Source organism: Coregonus lavaretus, assembly GCF_964263955.1.
Source record: "Coregonus lavaretus genome assembly, contig: HAP1_SCAFFOLD_2768, whole genome shotgun sequence".
Classification (NCBI taxonomy): domain Eukaryota; kingdom Metazoa; phylum Chordata; class Actinopteri; order Salmoniformes; family Salmonidae; genus Coregonus; species Coregonus lavaretus.
Window position 1 is genome coordinate 32501 of NW_028156186.1, and position 19490 is coordinate 51990.

Here is a 19490-nt window from a genome sequence, read left to right on the forward strand (position 1 = left end):
ACCCATACACACACACACACACACACACACACACACACACACACACTGCACCCACACACGCACACTCACACACACACATTGGACACACACAAACTGGAGACACAAACACACACAGGACATTCACACAAACAGGAGACACACACACACATTGGACACACACACACTCACACACACTGGACACACACACACACAAACAGGACACACACACACACAGGAGACACACACACACACACACACACACAAAAAGGACACACACACACAGGAGACACACACACACACTGGACACACACACATTCGACACACACACACACAGGACACACACACATGCTGGACCCACACATACACACACTGGACACACACACACTGGACACACACACACACACACACTAGACACACACACACACACACACTGGACACACACACACTGGACACAAACGCACACAAACACGAACACACACTGCACATATACACTGGACACACACACACACACACACTGGACACACAACAACAGACTGGACACACACACACTGGACACAAACGCAAACACACACCAACACACAATGCACACACACACACACTGGAGACACACACACATACACTGGACACACACACACTCGACACACACACACACACACAGGACACACACACACACACTGGACACACACACATTCGACACACACACACACATGACACACACACACGCTGGACCCACACACACACACACACACACACTGGACACACACACACTGGACACAAACGCACACACACACACACACACACTGGACCCACAAACACACACACTGGACACACTCACACACACTGGACACACACAAAGGACACACACACACACACACACACACACACACACACACACACACACTGGACCAACACACACACACACACACACACACACACACACACACTGGACACACACTGGGCACACACACACACAGGACACACACACACTGGACACACACACACACTGCACACATACACACACACACACACATTGGACACACACTGGACAACCACTCACACACACACACACAAACACACACACACACACACACACAAACAGGACACACACACTCAGGACCCATACACACACACACACACACACACACACACACACACACTGCACCCACACACGCACACTCACACACACACATTGGACACACACAAACTGGAAACACACACACACATTCGACACACACACACTCACACACACTGGACACACACACACACAAACAGGACACACACACACACAGGAGACACACACACACACACACACACACAAAAATGACACACACACACAGGAGACACACACACACACTGGATACACACACACACACACACACAAACACTCAAAGAGGAGACACACACTGGACACACACACACACACACTGGAAACACAAACACAGGACAAACACACACAGGACACACAAACAAACACAGGACACACACACAAACAGGAGACACACACACGTTGGACACACACACACTCACACACACACTGGACACACACACACACACACACACACACAAACAGGAAACACACACACACACACTGGACACACAAACATACACACAAACAAACAGGAGACACACACACAAACAGGACACACACACACAGGAGACACACACACAAACTGGACACACACACACACTGGACACACACACACAGGACACACACACAGGACACGCACACTGGACACACACACACACTGGACACACACACACACACTGGACACACACACACAGGACACACAGACTGGACACACACTGGACACACACACACACACACAGACACACACACACAAACTGGACACACACACACACACTGAACACACACACACACACTGGACATACACACACTGGACACAAACGCACACACACACACACACACACTGGACCCACAAAAACACAAAATGGACACACACACATACACACACTGGACACACACACACTGGACACACACACACACACAGGACACACTGGACACACACACTGGACACACACACACACACTGGACACACACACACACAAGTCACACACACTAGACACACACACACTGGACACACACACAGACAAACATTCTTACCATCGCTTGGACAAAGTTATATGCTGACCGTGTGTTTGTGTGTGTGTGTGTGTGTGTGTGTGTGTGTGTGTGTGTGTGTGTGTATGTGTGTGTGTGTGTGTGTGTGTGTGTGTGTGTGTGTGAGTTCACGTGTATCCCTCAATGACTGTCTGTTCTTCTGCTTACCGCTACAGTGTGGAACATGGTGGAGAGAACACAATGAAACCTGGACTTCGAAAATGTGAGTGTTGACTGCTGTGAAGAATATGACTAAGAATAAGTCTTAATTCAAGTGAAGTCAAAGTCAAAGACCACCATCATTACATACTTGGTCATATTAAATAGAAGCTGTAGTTCTACAGAAGCACAAATCAGGGACACCAAAGTTTAAAAAGAGTTGCTTTGACAATGTGTGTGTCTGTGTATGTGTGTGGCGTGTTCGTGTTACGTTAGAAATGTGTGTGTGTGTCCAGTGTGTGTGTGTGTCCAGTGTGTGTGTGTGTGTGTTCAGGATGTGTGTGTGTGTGTGTGTGTGTGTGTGTGTGTGTGTGTGTATTTTTCATGATTGCATGCATACAGGTGTGTGTGTTTGTGTTCAGGATATGTGTGTGTGTGTGTGTGTGTGTGTGTTCAGAATGTGTGTGTTTGTGTGTGTGTGTGTGTTCAGGATGTGTGTGTGTGTGTGTGTGTGTAATTAATGGGAATAAGGTTGTTTTATATTACCATACAGTATAACATATGATCATTCAACAAGTCTCAATTTACCTTAACTTCTCCTTTTGATACCTAGAAACATCTCCATTAAATGAATTAGTGAAAAGTGAGTTAACGTTCTAATGTGAATGATGATGATTTCTAATATTGTGTCTGGTTTCATCCATCAGATGTCTGTGATCTCACACTGGACCTAAACACAGTAAACAGACTCCTCTCTCTGTCTGAGGAGAACAGAAAGGTGACATGGAGGAGAGAGAAGCAGCCGTATCCTGATCACACAGAGAGATTTGATTACCATGAACAGGTGCTGTGTAGAGAGGGTCTGACTGGGCGCTGTTACTGGGAGGTAGAGTGGAGTGGGAGTTGGGCTGTAATAGGAGTTACATATAAAGGAATCAGCAGGAGAGGAGAGGGTGATGACTGTCTGATTGGATGGAATGACAAGTCCTGGTGTCTGAACTGCTCTGACAACAGTTACTTTGCCTGGCACAATAATAACCCCACTACCATAGACGTCCCCTCCTCCAGCTCCCACAGAGTAGGAGTGTATCTGGACTGGCCAGCCGGCACTCTGTCTTTCTACAGAGTCTCCTCTGACACACTGACCCACCTGTACACATTCTACACCACATTCACTGAGCCCCTCTATCCAGGGTTTAGGGTTCATCATGATGTTGACTCCTCAGTATCCCTGTAAATAATAACCATGGTAACACTGGACACACACACACACACACACACTGGACACACACACACACACATACACTGGACACACACACATACACACTGGACACACACACACTGAACACACACACACTGGACACACACACACTGGACATACACACACACACATACACTGGACACACACACACATACACACTGGACACACACACACTGGACACACACACACACACAGTGGACACACACACACTGGACACACACAAACTGGACACACACACACACACACACACACACACACACACACACACTGGACACACACACACACACTGAACACACACACACACACACACACACTGGACACACACACACACACACAAACTGGACACACACACACATTCAAACAGTGGACACACACGAACTGGACACACACACACACACTGGACACACTGGACACACACACACACACACACACACACACACACACACACACACTGGACACACACAAACTGGACACACACACTGGACAAACACACACACACACACACACACACACACAATCTGGACACACACACACTGGACACACACACACACACACTGGACACACATACTGGACACACACAATGGACACACACACTGGACACACACAATGGACACACACAAACACACTGGACACACACACACACACTGGACCCACAAACACACACACACACACACACAAACACACAGTAAGTGTTTGGGCGCTAAGCCTATGTATAAATGTTTATTTAAATGGTGTAGTATGAAAAATGTAAGCACTCACTAACTGTAAGTCGCTCTGGATAAGAGCGTCTGTTAAATGACTCAAATGTATATGTAAAAAACACAAATCCACACACACACTGGACACACACACACACTGGACTTAATAAACATGGTTTCCAACAAACAAATGTTTCCAGTCGGAGCTCGTTTTTTCCCCATTTCCCAGTTGTCTTGAACTCATTAAAGTCGGAAGTCTGAGATTTCCCAGCTCCGAGTTTCCAGTTGTTTTGAACACGGCATTAATAAAGATTATGCCAGTGTCTCCAGTCAAGTAAAATTACGTGGAGTTGCATGAAATGCGTTTCTAAAAGGCCAAACATTTCCAGGACCCTAGGCCACACGTTCTTTTCCCCACGTGTGCAACTTCTGTAAGTGACTCTACTCTACTGCTCTATGCCACTATGCAAATGTGATGATATGCATGCAATGCTTTTCTGTCATGAAGAGTACATGTTCAACTTAATAAACATGTTTTCCCATCTCAAGAGGTCAAATATATTTTTTTGTATATATAGTGTCTATGAAGTGCCAAATAAAGTAACATGGTTGACCATAACAGGGTTGACGATTTCATGTTAAATCGGCCATAAATCCTGTTGTTGTTGTTCTTCTTCTTCTTTCATGGAATTATTTAAAAAACACTATTCACATGTATGACGGATGCATATTTTGCATATATTTACAGATAAAATGACACTTACAATAAAAACGACACAAGATATCAAAAAAAGCCACGGTAAAAGTCTGACTATAAGACCTAAGAACCTGTGTGTGGAATAATGTTAATGTACGTCCTCTGAAGACTGAGAAAAATGAATTGTCACACGGGGAATATGTCATTTAGAGAACATGGCTGATAAAGATAGGCTAATGCAATTAAAATGTACTTTCCATAAATATGACCATTTATGTCACATTCATTAATCTATTTTTCATATATCACTTCTAAACTGACAAATAAACATCAAATATACCTTTTACAAATACATCAGCATGTTTAATACATTTGTTTCAAGCAATAGAGCATATGCTTTGAATACTGGTCTGTAGGGCAAATATGCAGTTTAGGGCAAATTCTCATATCACTTTGTACAATGGCTTGTGTATGGCTGTTGAAATGTGCAGAACAGTAATCAGTTATGCCTGCCCCATATGTACGGCCCTCTTTGAGTTGTTGCTGGTGCTGCTTTACTTTCTTGACTGTGTCATGTGACCTGCTCCTACCCTTGTCACACTCCATTGAAGCAGCATCAGCTCTCACAACTCCTCTCTGATTGCTTCCAGTGTCACCAAAGTGCTGTCAATACACAATTTGTCCATCACATTTGATATAGCTGTGGCTCCCTCATTGAACGTGGCTACTGCCATACTGGCAATGCGGCATTTGCCCAAGAAGACAGTTTTGGGGCATCGCAACCATATTAGAGTTCAGACATTCATTTGCATTCTGGGTTCCTCCGTGCTACATTCCTTTGAGGACGTTATCATTTGACATCCTATGATATACAAGTACCATTTTCTGTGCATCCTCTCAATTAAAGAATGTATGGCCTCCATGTTTTTTGTGACTGGGTGGATCTTCACCAATTTCTAGGGCTGGCTGGTACCAGCACCAATGTACACACCTATCCCATAGTTGGAAGTGAATCCTCTCTTGTGCCAAGAGCCATTGTCGTGTATTAGGAACACCATCAAAGGATCCATGAATGTCTATGATGTCATCCTCATCCTCCTTCAGCAACTCTGCCATGTCTGGGTCTATATCTGCATATTCTAATTAGCTTTGCAGCACTCCCCATTGGCTGTTGCCCTCTCTGAATCTCTGCTACTAAAGTGGGAGGAAAAAGTACTTATTATGATGTCTGTCGACATTACAGTCATAACTGCAGGACTAAATATCAGCATGTTACCCTATGTACATATTAGCATATCAGCATGCATTTCCTTTATGTAAAGCTAATTTCTCAGTAATCACAGTTGTCTACTAAATATTATTCATACACAGCAAGTCACCTGACAATAATGGGCTACTCTCCCTTTTTATTGACCTGTCACTCTCCTGCCATGTCTCTGATATGAGCTGAGACTCAAGGAAGGAATCCCTAGGACTTTGTTTATTTTCTTTAGAGCTGCATAACCAAGTCCAAGTTCGTGTGCTAGAAGAACCATCCTCACATTTATATCAAATGCCACATCTCCCCTGGAGCACTCCTGCAGCCTGGAGGAAGTGTAAACACTCCTCCTAAATGCATCACGGTCATCTTCACAGTGTGCACATTCTATCATGACAGAATTACAGAATCCCTGGTTGGTGGGGTCTATGGTGATTTTCAGTCCAGTGTTTAGACACTTAGGGCAAATCAAATCATGTACAAGTTGGTTTCTTTGTGACATGTGGAATAAAAGCCACTGTTGGCTGTCTGTCTGTCTGCTGTCTGGTTGATCGCTGCTAGCTGTCATCTTCATCTCAACTAATGTGCGTCTCGACGCGCTGCTGCCGGCTTCCTCCTTTTCCTCCTCTCCCTGTACTGCCACTGCCTGGATCGGCTGATCAGGCTCATGTTTTCTTTCATTCACTGCTTTTCTCGCATTGGCTAACTGAGATCGCCTATTTTTTATTCACATACTGTAGGTATATTCTTCGAGATTTTCTCATTTTGTCTCTCTTTACGTGGATTCCTCGAGGGAGATATTTTCAAACGAGGAAGCGCTGTGCGGCACGTGAGGCCTTTTAACCAATCAGGTTGCCGGAAAGTGCCATTAAATGTCAGTAACCAATCGGATGTCAGTAAATGCCTCCTCTTTCAGTACAACGTCACAAAGGATATAGCCATGTATGGACTAGTAACGATCTGCTCCGGAAAACAAGCTGTTGAATTATACAGTGGGGAAAAAAAGTATTTAGTCAGCCACCAATTGTGCATGTTCTCCCACTTAAAAAGATGAGAGAGGCCTGTATTTTTCATCATAGGTACACGTCAACTATGACAGACAAATTTAGGAAAAGAAATCCAGAAAATCACATTGTAGGATTTTTTATGAATTTATTTGCAAATTATGGTGGAAAATAAGTATTTGGTCACCTACAAACAAGCAAGATTTCTGGCTCTCACAGACCTGTAACTTCTTCTTTAAGAGGCTCCTCTGTCCTCCACTCGTTACCTCTATTAATGGCACCTGTTTGAACTTGTTATCAGTATAAAAGACACCTGTCCACAACCTCAAACAGTCACACTCCAAACTCCACTATGGCCAAGACCAAAGAGCTGTCAAAGGACACCAGAAACAAAATTGTAGACCTGCACCAGGCTGGGAAGACTGAATCTGCAATAGCTAAGCAGCTTGGTTTGAAGAAATCAACTGTGGGAGCAATTATTAGGAAATGGAAGACATACAAGACCACTGATAATCTCCCTTGATCTGGGGCTCCACGCAAGATCTCACCCCGTGGGGTCAAAATGATCACAAGAACGGTGAGCAAAAATCCCAGAACCACACGGCGGGACCTAGTGAATGACCTGCAGAGAGCTGGGACCAAAGTAACAAAGCCTACCATCAGTAACACACTACACCGCCAGAGACTCAAATCCTGCAGTGCCAGACGTGTCCCCCTGCTTAAGCCAGTACATGTCCAGGCCCGTCTGAAGTTTGCTAGAGTGCATTTGGATGATCCAGAAGAGGATTGGGAGAATGTCATATGGTCAGATGAAACCAAAATATAACTTTTTGGTAAAAACTCAACTCGTCGTGTTTGGAGGACAAAGAATGCTGAGTTGCATCCAAAGAACACCATACCTACTGTGAAGCATGGGGGTGTAAACATCATGCTTTGGGGCTGTTTTTCTGCAAAGGGACCAGGACGACTGATCCGTGTAAAGGAAAGAATGAATGGGGCCATGTATCGTGAGATTTTGAGTGAAAACCTCCTTCCATCAGCAAGGGCATTGAAGATGAAACGTGGCTGGGTCTTTCAGCATGACAATGATCCCAAACACACCGCCCGGGCAACGAAGGAGTGGCTTCGTAAGAAGCATTTTAAGGTCCTGGAGTGGCCTAGCCAGTCTCCAGATCTCAACCCCATAGAAAATCTTTGGAGAGAGTTGAAAGTCCGTGTTGCCCAGCGACAGCCCCAAAACATCACTGCTCTAGAGGAGATCTGCATGGAGGAATGGGCCAAAATACCAGCAACAGTGTGTGAAAACCTGGTGAAGACTTACAGAAAACGTTTGACCTGTGTCATTGCCAACAAAGGGTATATAACAAAGTATTGAGAAACTTTTGTTATTGACCAAATACTTATTTTCCACCATAATTTGCAAATAAATTCATTAAAAATCCTACAATGTGATTTTCTGGATTTTTTTTCCTCATTTTATCTGTCATAGTTGACGTGTACCTATGATGAAAATTACAGGCCTCTCTCATCTTTTTAAGTGGGAGAACTTGCACAATTGGTGGCTGACTAAATACTTTTTTTCACCACTGTATATGATTCAACATGGAGAGTTAGAAAAATAGCGGTTAAAGTTCTACATGAAACATGCTAACAAAAACGACATTTATGCTAGGTGTAGTTGATGGAGTTGGGATAAAATGATACAAATCAAGTATTTATATACATTATTGCTGATGTAATTGTACATTTTATGAAAGTATGGAAGTTATAGTTCCAAAATATCCCAAAATCTGAACATTGACAGATGGAAGCAAAATCATTTTTTTTTGCCTGTGGTGCCTGGCCTTAATATTTTACAATTGGTTTCAATTTACAATGTCCGATTATCAAATGGGCATGAACAGGGTCAGGGGAACAGCTCGACTAGTGAATGGAGGCTGCTTTCCAGCCTGTTCGTTTTTAGTTTTTCAATCATATGCTGTGTATACTCTGGTTATTTCACTCCAAAAATCCACCACTGTTTGAGGAGCATGTGTAACCGGTGTGATAGCTAGTTAGCGGTGCGCACTAGTAGCGTTTCAATCGGTGACGTCACTCGCTCTGAGACCTTGAAGTAGTTGTTTTTCCTTGCTCTGCAAGGGCCGTGGCTTTTGTGGAGGGAAGGGTAACGGTGCTTCGAGGGTGACTGTTGATGATGTGTGCAGATGGTCCCTGGTTCAAGCCCAGGGGCCTGTTGCACAAAACTAGGATAAGGGATTAAGCCAGGATATCTTGGTGATCCTGGCTCAATTGATCCGTAATCCGGTTGCACTAAAGATGGATAGGGGGCAGGAGGATATGTTATGGTATAAATTACCATGGAGATTTATTCTGTGGAGCTAGCCTGCTCCAGACCAGGCTAAATTCCAGGATCTATTTAATCTCATCCCTAATGTCAGTCAGCAGTCACCACAAATGGAAACCAATAGTTATTTCACTGCTCACTATACATTGTTATCACATATAACTAGACCCACTGTCATTATTTAAACGTTTGTGATCATTAATTTCAATGATTTTGGATAAAAAATGATTTTTAGATGATGTTGCTATCATTAGATAATTTACAGTTTCCCATAGACTATAAGGCTATATATAAAATGATAGAATATTAGGGCCACAGAGGGGAAAAAAACACAAGTCATAATATTGTAACCAGTTGTTTTAAAGGAGGACAGTTGTTAAAATGACAGATGTGGGGCATTTCGTGAAATTGTACTTCAGTATGGTTTCATAAACAAAGACATGCTGATGTGCCAGAATATTAAGTATCACATTGTCATAAGTATCAAAACTGTAAAAACAATATGTAGCTTTTCTGCAGAAAGAACCAGCCTCATAAATTTATGACTTTATCCTTTTTCTTCAGTGTGGCCCTAGTACTCTGTCATATAAACAAATACACATTCCATATGAATATAAAAACACAATGTGTAACATTATGTTCCTTTATTGAATAAGGACAAAACAAAGCAGGTAAACCATCAGCTCCTTTCGAAACTGAAGTCACAGTGACTCTACAAGATGGAAAGCACAGAATCCAAGCATATTATACAAAATGATACATACACATTCAAAGGTCTGTATATAACACACCCTGCATGTCTGCACACTAAAATAAATGCAGGACAAATCCATACCCATCAACTGAACAGACAAATGAATGGATGCAGTAGCCTCCCTGCAGCCTTGTATTACACACAGTATACCGCACAAACATCATAAGAGGCCAAATTCGTAAAAAAACGAACCCAAAAAAACCCAAATTCCTCTGCCACCGCAGGACATATTTAACCAAAATTGAAAGCACACATACTAACTAAAATAATTCAACACATATTGGTCCCTCAGCAGCCGACCACTGTCGTCATCAGGGAAGATTGCCGGATTGTCCCAGTCCATGGCTGGTGGCACTCTGGGGGCCCTCTCCTTCCTCAGGCAGGCCACATTGTGGAGGACAGCACAAGCCACAGTAATATCACATGCCCTAACAGGGCTGACCCTTAATTTGTGAAGGCAGTGAAAGCGTGCCTTCAGGAGGCCAAAGGTCATTTCAACTCTGGCCCTGGTCCTGGCATGGGCATGGTTGTAGGCCTGCTGTGCTTCCTGGGGGTCTGTGAAAGGTGTCAGGAGAAAAGGCTGGCAGCCATACCCCCTGTCTCCCAGCAACACACCAGAGAATTCACCTGTCAACACAAAATCTCATCATTACTACCTCATAAACACAGTGATATTCTTGACACAGCCATGATGGTTATAAATAGGGGTTGTGTGGCTTACCTTGTGATAGGCACTGATAGATTTCAGAGGCCCGAAAGATTCTGGAGTCATGGACTGAGCCAGGCCATTTTGCCACAACATTGCTGATCACACAGTCAGCATTGCAGACCATCTGAAATCATAAGATGAGGAATATTACACCAATCAATGCACATCACTGGCAATGCAGAGTGTTCGTCAATGGACAATATCAAAAAGTTATGTTCACCTGAACATTAATGCTGTGAAAGGATTTCCTATTCACAAAATCGGCCTCATGGGCACCTGAGGGGGCTTTTATCCTTATGTGTGTGCAGTCCACTGCACCAATGACATTGGGGAAACCTGTCACACAAAGTAATGAGTATCCTACTATGTGTTAACAGTTGTCCTGTAATTTGTAGATCCTCTTACCTGCAATCCTATAGAACTCCTCTTTGATGTCACAGAGTCTTCTGTGGCCAGGGAAGGAGATGAAGACATCTGCTAATGCTTTGATAGCCAGACACACACTCCTTATTGTGCGGCAAATTGTGGCCTTGTTCAGCTGTTCTGCATCCCCCACTGAGTACAGGAAGGCTCCACTAGCAAAAAAGCGCAAGGCCACACAAACCATTTGCTCCACACTCAGTGCATGGCTCCGTGCAGTGCGGTGCTTAATCCTGGGACCCAGTAGTCTGCATAGATACCTGATGCCATCTGCAGAAAACCTGTATCTTTCATATAGATGGTCATCAGGGAAGGCCAGTGGGTCCAACCGGTCCCTGAAGACCCTTTCTCGCCTGAAGGCTCTCCTCAGCACAAGTGCTTCTTCATCCACCACATCTCGCACGAATGGGCATGCCATTGTCAGAGCAGAAAGGAACACACAATTTTGGGCCTTCATATAGGCTAGTGGCCACACCTGGTGCTGGGGGGGTGGGCAAAAGAGGGCGATGCCTTATAACGATGACTTGGTTGTACTGATTGCTGGGAAAATAAAAAAAACCTTAGAAAGATGCCACCGTCCTGTGTGCTCACAATAAGAGCTCATATGTCATGGCTCACTTGACTTTACGAGAATATACCTAATTTTTATTTTGAGCTGTGTCATCTTCTTGGAGCTGGGGGAGGAAAGAAAAATAATGATTAATACATTTGTGTTACAGTTAGCATACAGTGTACATTGAAGGCATATCTCACCTCCCTCTCAAGTTTTTTTATTTCAAGGTCCAGTTTCCTAATTGTCCTCTTTTTTATTTCGGACTCCAGTGCAAGATTTTCCATCTTTTTCTTCTTGTACTGAATGTCTATGTCTGCCAGTTCTATTTGGCGCCGGAGGTGGTTGCCATACAACTTTCTGATAGCTTGTGAGCTCTGTGAACACAATACAATTAGCGCAGCTGGAATTTGGCAGGATGTGGTGTCCTTTTATTAATACGCACTATGTTGCCAGGCTGGTTTTCCCACTGTATAGCATCTGGGTCCTGTAAAAGAAATTAGATTTTTTGATTTTGATGAGGACTCCTCACCATTGTAGAGTAAATAGTACTTTCACAGTCTTAACATGATACCTCATGCCTTCTGGAATCCAGAGAGATGGTCTCCTCCTCATCATCGTCTCCATCATGTGCTGTTGCTGCTGCACTGGGGCCTTCACCCTATCACATTTAATCGGATTCATATTGAAGCTAGTAGACAAGACATGCCAGGCCTACAGTATGCCTTTGATGGAGTACTCACTGGATCAGCATCGTCTGGTGCTTGTGCTGGTGGCTCTAACAGGAACACAGTGCTGCCAGACACTGCAAGGCAATAGGTAAACCAAAGTCAGACAGTCCAAATTGATTCAATATGAATGTGGTTGTATCCCATGTAGAGATGGAAGGACATACCTTGAATGAAGCGGGTGGCATCTTGGGAGGAACCTATGCTCGTCTCTTTCCCCCCAGGGATCCCCTCTAAGACGGGCCTGCCTTTATTTAGCTCCAAGGCCATGTCCTCTGCTGGGGTAAGGTCAGCCTTTGGTGACCCACCACCCGTGCCTTGTCTGTGGGTATTCTTTTTCACTGCTAAAACAGTACAGACAATGTGTGAGCAGGCACCTTCTGGGTACAATATATGCTTGTGCTTTGTTAAATATTAGTCAGGGACCATACCATTCTGCAGAATGTTCTTGTATTTGATTTTGACCTGCTGCCATGTCCGTTTTGGCCCGTTCATGTTTAATCTACACACACACACACACACACACACACACATTTAATGGAGTCACACTGCAAAAAATTACTTGGTATTTTTGTCTTGTTTTCAGTAAAAATATCAAAAAATTTATCATAGCTTTATACAGTGTGATGGAGTTACTTTACACAATTTCACTCATATCTGCAGTGCATTTCAATTAAAAATTTAACCGTTTCATAATTACAGTACAACTGCATTTTTGGAGATGTGAATTAAATATTTGAATTGTAATTGTGATGTTTCAGCGGAGCGGTGAGTGTGTAATTGTGCACTACTTACGCATTCAGGCGGTCTGCAATACTTTGCCACGCTTTTTCTCTTTGCTTTATCACTGTGGCGGTGTTGCCTTTCTTCTTAATTATATCTTTTACCTCCTCGTATGCCTCCATGAGGATTTGTGCTTCCGACGGGGAAAAGTACGCGGCTCTAGTTGCCATGGTAAATCAGTTAATCTGTGATCTGTGGCGGGGTCTATTTGAGTGAGCCGTGAGCGCGCACCTATCCAGGATTGGTTTCACCTGGCTTAATGAATCCGTGTCTGCTCATCCTGGCTTGGTCTTTGTGCAACCAATTAAGCCTGGACGCACATGTTTTGGCTTCATTGAGCTCAGCTGAGTCATTTATCCCGGATGTCTTAATTCTACTTTTGTGCAACAGGCCCCAGGTAGGGGCGAGGAGAGGGACGGAAGCAACACTGTTACACATGCAGCCTCTCGCTGCGCGACAGGTGATATTCCGCCAAACTCTGTATGCCATGAGCTCTCCAACCCTGTTCCTGCAGCTACCCAGTGCTTCATTTGGGAAACCAGGTGGAATCTGTTTTGGATCATCAATAGTAACATGTTTTCACAAGGTAACATATTTCACTAAACTGTTGACAGCCCTTCTCTCTGCACACTCGAAAAATGAATGAAGGATAGAGGGGAGGAGATTTAAACGCACAATGGTGAGATATTCTGTAGCTAAAGGTAATATGTCTGTCCATTAATTATGAACATATTTGTTTTCTTCCTATTACTAGACTATTTTAAAAACAAATTATGTAAACCAGAAGGCTAACTCTGTAAGCTGCCCTGCACAATCAATGAACCAACAGCATCGCCTAGGCCTATATGTTCTCTCCCAGACTCATGGATAGGAAGTGTGGAGCTTAACATAAGGTAACCAGTCCATCCAGTATGTATAATAATACAGTCATCACTCAAAGGCCATTACTAGAATATGTTTAATTGTGGAGTCTAGACTAGACCAATTATGTACCGAAGACATCTTAAATATTTTTTCTGTTTTTAATGTTTTTCTGCCGTGCGTAATATGCGGTAGGCTATGTATTGTATAATGGCAAAATCATTATTTTATTCCGAGTTTTTTTCGGGCTTGGGCTCATATGTAGTCCCCTGTAGCTCAGTTTGTAGAGCATGGCGTTTGCAACGCCAGGGTTGTGGGTTCGTTTCCCACGGGGGGCCAGTATGAAAATGTATGCACTCATTAACTGTAAGTTGCTCTGGATAAGAGCATCTGCTAAATGACTAAAATGTAAATGTATGTATATACATAAACTCTAATATACAACATCCACAACGACCATGTTTTTCAACCTGTTGAACTTCTTTCTTCAAATGGATCAATCACAGTGATGTGAGTTCTAAAAGCACAATACTGTTTGATAATAAGTGTTTGATGTGATTTTTGTTGTTGTGTGTGTGTGTGTGTGTGTGTGTGTGTGTACATGTGTGTGTGTGAGAGAGAGTGTTTGTGAACTATGGGATTCTTTAATCAGTTTGGCTCATTGGACAGGTCAGAGTCTATGTTTGAAGTTGTTGAGTGGTTTTCGGCAATACACTGTAGATGAATGTGCTCAAGAGTAGAGAGTGTTCCAGAGTAGAGAGTGTTCCAGAGTAGAGAGTGTTCCAGAGTAGACAGTGTTCCAGAGTAGAGAGTGTTCCAGAGTAGAGAGTGTTCCAGAGTAGAGAATGTTCCAGAGTAGAGAGTGTTCCAGATTAGAGAGTGTTCCAGAGTAGACAGTGTTCCAGAGTAGAGAGTGTTCCAGAGTAGAGAGTGTTTCAGAGTAGAGAGTGTTCCTGAGTAGAGAGTATTCCAGAGTAGAGAGTGTTCCTGAGTAGAGAGTGTTCCAGAGTAGAGAGTGCTCCAGAGTAGAGAGTGTTCCAGAGTAGAGAGAGTTCCAGAGTAGAGATTGTTCCAGAGTAGAGATTGTTCCAGAGTAGAGAGTGTTCCAGAGTAGAGTGTGTTCCAGAGTAGAGAGTGTTCCAGAGTAGAGAGTGTTCCAGAGTAGAGAGTGTTCCAGAGTAGAGAGTGTTCCTGAGTAGAAAGTGATCCATGGTAGAGAATGTTCCAGAGTAGAGAGTGTTCCCGTACTGGCTTTGTCTTCAAATCCTAGAAAAGCCCCTGGACAGGCCTCAATCCAGTCACAGCCACAACCGCCACCACCGACTACCACTATTGCTACCTCTGGTAGAGAGGAACTTCTAACCCTGGAGAGAGAGGTGTTGCTACCCCTGGGGAGAGAGGAACGTCTACCCCTGGAGAGAGAGGAGTTGCCACCCCTGGAGAGAGAGGAATTGCTACCCCTGGGGAGAGAGGAACTTCTACCCCTGGAGAGAGAGGAGTTGCTACCCCTGGGGAGAGAGGAGTTGCTACCCCATGGGGAGAGAGGAGCTGCTACCCCTGGGGAGAGAGGAGTTGCTACCACTGGGGAGAGAGGAGCTGCTACCCCATGGGGAGAGAGGAAGTTCTACCCCTGGAGAGAGAGGAGTTGCTACCCCTGGGGAGAGAGGAATTGCTACCCCTGGGGAGAGAGGAGCTGCTACCCCATGGGGAGAGAGGAGCTGCTACCCCTGGGAGAGAGGAGCTGCTACCCCTGGGGAGAGAGGAATTGCTACCCCTGGGGAGAGAGGAGCTGCTACCCCTGGGGAGAGTGGAGCTGCTACCCCTGGGGAAAGAGGAGCTGCAACCCCTGGGGAGAGAGGAGCTTCAACCTTGGGGAGAAAGGAGCTGCTACCCCTGGGGAAAGAGGAGCTTCAACCTTGGGGAGAGAAGAGCTGCAATTAGGAGAAACTGCGACCCTGCTCGGGAAGCGCTGAACGATTGCTGAGTGTTGGGGCATGTTTTGCAGGAACTTCAGTGACGAAGACTGCTCAACTTGCTGATGTTTCACAATATGCCATGGCCGTCTCAGTAACCAGGTCCCAACCCTATTGAACACGTTGGGAGATTCTGGAAAGTTGTAGAATGTATGCCAAGGCACATTGTAAGAGCTATAAGGAGAGAGGGAGTGGAGAACAGGTAGAACCTGATATGTAAATGAGTTGAGCAACCAAAAGTAACTTTGGACGACCAAATTATTATTCTCTGCTTCTGTTGAGAGAGATATAAAAGGTAAGACGACGATTGTTATGTGTATTCATATAGTTGATGATATTGTTAAGTGTATTAATATAGTTGATTATATTGTTATGTGTATTCATATAGTTGATGATATTGTTATGTGTAATAATATAGTTGATGATATTGTTATGTGTATTCATATAGTTGATGATCGCCCATGTCCTCCTGAGTGGCGCAGTGGTCTAAGGCACTGCATTGCAGTGCTAGCTGTGCCACTAGAGATCCTGGTTCGAATCCAGGCTCTGTTGTAGCTGGCCGTGACTGGGAGACCCATGGGGCGGCGCCCAATTGGCCTAGGGTAGGGGAGGGAATGGCCGGCAGGGATGTAGCTCAGTTGGTAGAGCATGGCGTTTGCAACGCCCGGGTTGTGAGTTCGATTCCCACGGGGGTATGGAAAAAAAAATAATGTAAGTCGCTCTGGATAAGAGCGTCTGCTAAAATGTAATGATATTGTTATGTGTATTCATATAGTTGATGATATTTTTATGTGTATTAATATAGTTGATGACATTGTTATGTGTATTAATATAGTTGATGATATTGTTATGTTTATTCCTATAGTTGATGATATTGTTATGTGTATTCCTATAGTTGATGAATATTTTGGTGGACAGAGTGTTATAACAGGTCTACTCTCCTTAACACGTTTTCGATATAAATTAGATGCGGGATGTGAATTCGTTCTGTGCCCATTTGTGTGCCGCATGGGTGATCACTCCTACAGTATCTAGAATCTAAAAGGGTTCTTTGGCTGTCCCCATATGAGAACCCTTTGTAGAACCCTTTTTGGTACTAGGTAGAACCCTTTCCACAGAGGGTCCTACATGGAAACCAGAAGGGTTCTACCTGGAACCCAAAAGCGTTCTCCTATAGGGACAGCCGGAGGACCCTTTTGGAACTCTTTTTTCTAAGAGTGTACTGTATCATAGGTCTATAGACTTGTCTTCTCAAAACAGGCTTAAAACACAACAAGCAACAAACAAAAATGTTCCCTTTCTAATCTACTGTTAACTCTTTTCACTCAGGAAGGTAATTTGTGTGAAAGAGAGACTAATAAATATTGTGGAAAGACTAACAACAACTTACACTTCCTCAAAACAGGTTGTGTGTGTTCATTAGTGCCCACCGTAGCAAAATGTTTGGCAACAGAAACCGTTTAGGTCACGTTGTACAGCGTTTGGAGTAAACTGTTTATGCAACATTTTTAAAACTGTTGGCTGCGGAGTAAACTAATGAATACGACCCAGGTAGTAGCCTACAACTCGGCTGTTGATGCCTGCCTGATGCTGAAACCTGAACTTAGCCTGAGGGGTGTACTATGATGCAAGCTAGATATACTGGTTTTCTAAAGCTAGCTTCAGTTAGCTTCACATTCCAGCTGAGGCCTCATCCATTAGAATATACAGAGCGCTAGTCATCAGGAAGGTGCTCTCTCAGCAGAACAGTAGATATCTCATTGACTTGACATGGTCTGGTTGTGAATTCAGGCTACAAGGTGAGAATCCTGCCAGGAATGATTGTAAAGTGTGTAGAGAAATTAAATGTATGGTGTAATTTTAGTACAGTGAATGTATGTAAAACACTCAGACCTAACAGTCTACTTCTACTGAGACAGGTTTGTGTCAGTCTAATCATACAAAATGGCGCTAACTGAACATGGGCAAGTTAAATTCAATATATCAATATTCATATATTATAGTTCTACATTTAACATTTCGTATGATAAATGTAATTGTATCATAGTTCCACTATAGTGTAGCGATCTTCGCTATATGAGCCACGTCACAATGCCAACCAAGTAACCCAATTGGCGCCAATGGCGCGATGTGTAGGTTGTTTGCCTTTTAACATTTGCATAGAGCTATAAGAGAATGAACAGTGGATATACAAATATACAGTACAGTGGGTATACATATTCAGTACCAGTATAAATATATCTAAGAGAGATGAACAGAGTGCTAATGCAGTATAGTTCAGTTATTTAGTGTACAGTTCAGAGATGGCTTGATGTGGTGTGCAGCATAGAGTGTATAGTTCTTTAGTCTCTATGGGCCAGATGGTAGTGTACAGTTCAGAGATGGCTTGATGTGGTGTGCAGCATAGAGTGTATAGTCCTTTAGTCTCTATGGACCAGATGGTAGTGTACAGTTCAGAGATGGCTTGATGTGGTGTGCAGCATAGAGTGTATAGTCCTTTAGTCTCTATGGACCAGATGGTAGTGTACAGTTCAGAGATGGCTTGATGTGGTGTGCAGCATAGAGTGTATAGTCCTCTAGTCTCTATGGGCCAGATGGCCAGATGGCGAGGGCCACAGCATGGGGAAATAAATTGTTCAGATGGGGGTCTATAACATCCAATCACATAGGTTTACAGCAGGAAGGATTACTTTTATACTTTCCCAGGTATTCCTTAAAGAGGTAGGTTTTCAAGTGTCTCCGGAAGGTGGTCAGTGACTCCGCTGTCCTGGCGTCGTGAGGGAGCTTGTTCCACCTTTGGGGTGCCAGAGCAGCAAACAGTTTTGACTGGGCTGAGCGGGAACTGTGCTTCAGCAGAGGTAGGGGGACCAGCAGGCCAGAGGTGGAAGAACGCAATGTCCTCGTTTGGGTGTAGGGACTGATCAGAGCCTGAAGGTAAGGAGGTGCCGTTCCCCTCACAGCTCCATAGGCAAGCACCAGGTCTTGTAGCAGATGCGAGCTTCAACTGGAAGCCAGTGGAGTGTGCGGAGGAGCGGGGTGACGTGAGAGAACTTGGGAAGGTTGAACACCAGACGGGCTGCAGCGTTCTGGATGAGTTGTAGGGGTTTAATGGCACAGGCAGGGAGCCCAGCCAACAGCGAGTTGCAGTAATCCAGACGGGAGATGACAAGTGCCTGGATTAGGACCTGTGCCG

At 44.1% G+C, this 19490-nt stretch overlaps 1 long non-coding RNA gene across 1 annotated transcript in view; it reads left to right on the forward strand.

Annotated features, from left to right (window-relative positions):
• LOC311126690 overlaps positions 1-3739 on the forward strand; it is an 8520-nt gene extending 4781 nt beyond the window's left edge. Inside the window, exons 2-3 of the long non-coding RNA XR_014613060.1 lie at positions 2275-2321; positions 2965-3739. This is a non-coding gene — a long non-coding RNA (uncharacterized lncRNA). The remainder of the gene's footprint in view (positions 1-2274; positions 2322-2964) is intronic.
• The last annotated feature ends 15751 nt before the right edge of the window (positions 3740-19490 follow it).